Source organism: Glycine max, chromosome 5 (genome assembly GCF_000004515.6).
Source record: "Glycine max cultivar Williams 82 chromosome 5, Glycine_max_v4.0, whole genome shotgun sequence".
Taxonomy (NCBI): Eukaryota; Viridiplantae; Streptophyta; class Magnoliopsida; order Fabales; family Fabaceae; genus Glycine; species Glycine max.
In genome coordinates, this window is record NC_038241.2 from 24,445,715 (window position 1) to 24,450,125 (window position 4,411).

The 4,411-nt window shown below is 42.4% G+C and overlaps 1 non-coding gene across 1 annotated transcript; it reads left to right on the plus strand.

The window, feature by feature from the left end:
• The first annotated feature begins 3,948 nt into the window (after positions 1–3,948).
• LOC113001787 (small nucleolar RNA R71) lies at positions 3,949–4,055 on the plus strand. The gene has a single exon (XR_003267273.1). It is a non-coding gene; the product is annotated as a small nucleolar RNA R71 (small nucleolar RNA).
• Positions 4,056–4,411: the final 356 nt, after the last annotated feature.

A 4,411-nucleotide genomic window follows, 5' to 3' on the forward strand; every position in this document is an offset into this window, starting at 1 on the left:
GCATCTTTAAAGATGGTGGGCCAATAAAAACCACAATCAAGCACTTTGCGAGCTGTCCTTTGAACACCCAGATGACCTCCCGGTGCGGAAGAATGACAGAACTGCAAGACTGAGTCAGTCTCATGATCTGGAATGCACCGTCTAATGACCTGATCACTGCACAATTTCCACAAGTAGGGGTCATCCCAAATAAAATGCTTTGCATCACTTTTAATTTTATCTTTTTGGGCCTTAGATGCTAAGGGAGGAAAAACAGAGGCAACTAAATAATTGACAATGTTAGCAAACCAAGGAGTAGAAAGAGAGTCAGAAATACTATACAATATATACAAATGATCATCCGGGAAATCATCCCGAATAGGTGAATCTGCATCAGAGACACGTTCGATCCGACTCAAATGATCAGCAACTAGATTTTGTGCTCCGCTCCTATCACGGATCTCCAAGTCAAACTCTTGGAGCCAGAGCATTCATCGGATCAACCTAGGCTTAGAATCAGCCTTCTTCAACAAGTACTTTAGAGCTGCATGGTCAGTATAAACAATAATGCGAGTACCAAGCAAATAAGATCGAAATTTTTCAAGAGCAAAAACTATGGCTAGAAGCTCTTTCTCAGTAGTAGTATAATTTGCTTGGGCAGCATCTAAAGTCCTAGAAGCATAATATATCACCCTGGGCAATTTATCAATTTTCTGAGCAAGGACAGCCCCCAATGCATAATTTGATGCATCACACATAAGCTCAAAAGGGGCTGTCCAGTCAGGTGCCTAGATGATGGGAGTGGTAGTCAGCGCTCTTTTAAGGCAATCAAAAGCCTCTTTGCATCTGTCATTAAAGTCAAACTCCACCTCCTTTTGCAACAAGTTGGACAATGGAAGGGCTACTTTGCTAAAATCCCTTATAAAGCGCCTGTAGAATCCTGCATGACTAAGAAAAGATCGCACCTCTCGCACACAAGAGGGGTAAGGCAATTGTGAAATAACAGAAATTTTTGCAGGATCTACTTCAATACCCTTATTGGAAATAATGTGGCCTAAAACTATACCTTGCTCAACCATAAAATGACATTTTTCAAAATTTAGAACAAGGTTAGTTTCAATGCATCTATTCAAAACTTTTTCCAAACTATTCAAACAACCATCAAAAGAGGATCCATATACAGTGAAATCATCCATGAACACCTCTATGCAATTTTCTAAAAAATCACTAAAAATACTAATCATGCACCGCTGGAAGGTACCAGGGGCATTGCACAGGCCGAAAGGCATCCTCCTATAGGCAAAAGTGCCGAAGGGGCAGGTGAATGTGGTCTTTTCCTGATCCTCAGGAGCAATAGTAATTTGCATATAACCAGAAAAACCATCAAGGAAACAGTAGTGGGATTTACCTGCCAGGCATTCAAGCATCTGGTCAATGAATGGCAGGGGAAAATGGTCCTTTTTGGTAACCTGGTTCAGCCTCCTATAATCAATGCAGACTCTCCAACTGTTCTGCACCCGAGTAGGAATTAGCTCCTTCTTCTCGTTTTTTATCACTGTGAGGCCGGTCTTCTTCGGGACTACCTGGACGGGACTCACCCATTGGCTGTCAGAGATAGGATAAATGATTCCAGCTTGCAAAAGCTTGGTTATCTCCTTCTTCACTACATCAAGAATCACCGGGTTGAGTCTTCTCTGTGGCTGTCTTACTGGTTTAGCTCCATCCTCTAAATTTATTCGATGCATACATGTGGATGGGCTAATACCAGGAATGTCCGCCAGGGTCCAGCCTATAGCCTTCTTATGCTTCTTGAGAACTGACAACAACTTCTCCTCTTGCTCATCAGCAAGGGAGGCAGATATAATCACTGGAAAACTCTTGCTATCATCCAAGTAAGCGTATTTTAAATTTGATGGCAAAGGCTTCAATTCTGGTGTGGTCGGCTGGACAGTGGTAGAAGGGGATGGTTTCTCAGCCTTTACCTCATAAAGAAAGTCAGAGGTATGTGTACTTCCTGAAACATGGTTAGTCCTATCTGACTCTATAAAATCAATCTCAAGAGGTAAAACACCACCACCAGGCATGCAATCAATATCACTCTCAGATTCACTCTCAGCATCAAATTCAGACATATGATCAAGTACAATTTCAGACTCAATGCATGAAGAGTGAGAGGCATGCAGATTAGAATAAAGATCAGTCATGTATTCATCAACAACATGGTCAATTATTTCAGCACGAAATACAGAAAGATCTTCAGATGGGTATTTCATAGCATCCAGAATATTAAAATGAACAGTTATGTCACCAAATTCCATAGACAGTGTGCCTGCATAAACATCTATCTTAGTTCTAGCAGTTTTCATAAAGGGTCTGCCTAGAATGATGAGAACTGATCCTTGAGAAAATCCATCTTCCATATTCAAAATATAAAAATCAACAGGGAAAATCAGTTCACCAACTCTAACTAAGACATCTTCTATGAAACCAACAGGGTAGGCAACACTTCTATTAGCTAAATGAATTACCACATCAGTTGACTGCAAGGGGCCTAGAGATAGAGAATTAAAAATAGACAGAGGCATAACACTAACAGAAGCTCCTAAATCTAGCATGGCATTGTCAAACTTACTATTCCCTATGATACAAGGTATGCTGAATGTACCTGGATCTTTGCATTTTTCAGGAATTTGAGGAACAGATTTACCAATCAATGCGGAGACATTTCTGCCCATGCTAATCCGTTCACTTCCTTTAAGCTTCCGCTTATTAGTGCACAGCTCCTTCAAGAATTTGGCATATCTTGGAATTTGCTTTATCGCGTCCAACAGAGGTATGTTTACCTCTACTTTTCTAAACGTTTCCAAGATCTCTTTCTCTGCCTCTTCCATTTTTTTTTTGGAAACTGCTCTTGGAGGGAATGGAAGAGGGGGAATGTGCTGCTTCTGCAATTCAGAATTACCTGTGGAAGAAGATTCACCTGCACAGAAATTGTTAGGTAAATTTTTGTCATCACCTTTTTCTGGAATAAAGTGAAGTTTGGCAGGTTCATTTGCAGATGAGGACGGTGCTACGGGTTGAGGTCCTTGACATTGCTTTCCCGACCTCAATGAAATGGCACTGACATTTTTGGGAATTTGGACAGCTTGAGAAGGCAGCTTGTCAGAATTCTGGGACTGTTGTTGATTCAATTGGGTAGCCAATTGTCCCATCTGATTGGTTAAGCTCTGAATGGAGGCTCTGGTCTCTTGCTGAAACTGCATGTTCTGCATAGTCATTTGCCTCACAAGTTCTTCGAGGGAAGGTTGTGGAGGGGCCTCAACTGTTGGTTGTTTCTGGGGTTGTTGCTGTTGTTGGATTGGTGGAGGAATGTATGGTCTGCTTGGGCCAGCAACATTTTGGAAGGAAGGAGCAGGCTGCTGTTGTTGTTGCTGAGGGCTGGACCATCTGAGGTTAGGGTGATTCCTCCATCCAGGGTTGTATCTGTTGCTGGAGAGGTCATAATTGTTCTGCTGTGGTTGATTTTGCTGCTGAGGTTGAGTAGGTCTATTGTAAATATTTGCAGCATAAGCTTCAGGCTGCTCAATTGCTCCAGGTTGCTGCATGGAAGGGCAAAGGTCTGTATGGTGGTCAGCAGAGGAGCACAAACCACAAACCCTTGCAACAGGTACAGATTTCTGATTCAAGGCCAGCTGGGTTACCAAGTTAACCAATGCATCCAGTTTGCCTTCAAGCTTCTTAGTTTCAGATGATGCAGATGGGTTTGTAGCTACCTCATGCACTCCTCTAATGACTATGGCATCATTTCTGGCGCTAAACTGCTGGGAGTTGAAAGCCATCTTCTCAATTAAATTTCTGGCTTCAGCAGGAGTCATGTCTCCAAGGGCTCCACCACTGGCACCATCTATCATACTTCTCTCCATATTACTGAGTCCTTCATAAAAATATTGGAGAAGAAGTTGTTCTGAAATCTGATGGTGGGGGCAACTGGCACATAGTTTCTTAAATCTCTCCCAGTACTCATACAGGCTCTCTCCACTAAGTTGTCTAATACCTGAGATATCCTTCCTGATGGCTGTGGTCTTGGAAGCAGGGAAAAGTTTTTCTAAGAATACTCTCTTAAGGTCACCCCAGCTCGTGATGGACCTTGGAGCAAGGTAATACAGCCAGTCCTTTGCCACTCCCTCTAATGAATGAGGAAAAGCCTTCAGAAATATGTGATCCTCTTGGACATCTGGGGGTTTCATGGTTGAGCAGACAATGTGAAATTCTTTCAAATGTTTGTGCGGGTCTTCACCTGCAAGGCCATGAAACTTTGGAAGCAAATGAATCAGTCCAGTTTTAAGAACATATGGGACATCCTCATCAAGGTATTGGATGCACAAGCTTTCGTAGGTGAAATCAGGTGCAGCCATTTCCCTTAGAGTCCTCT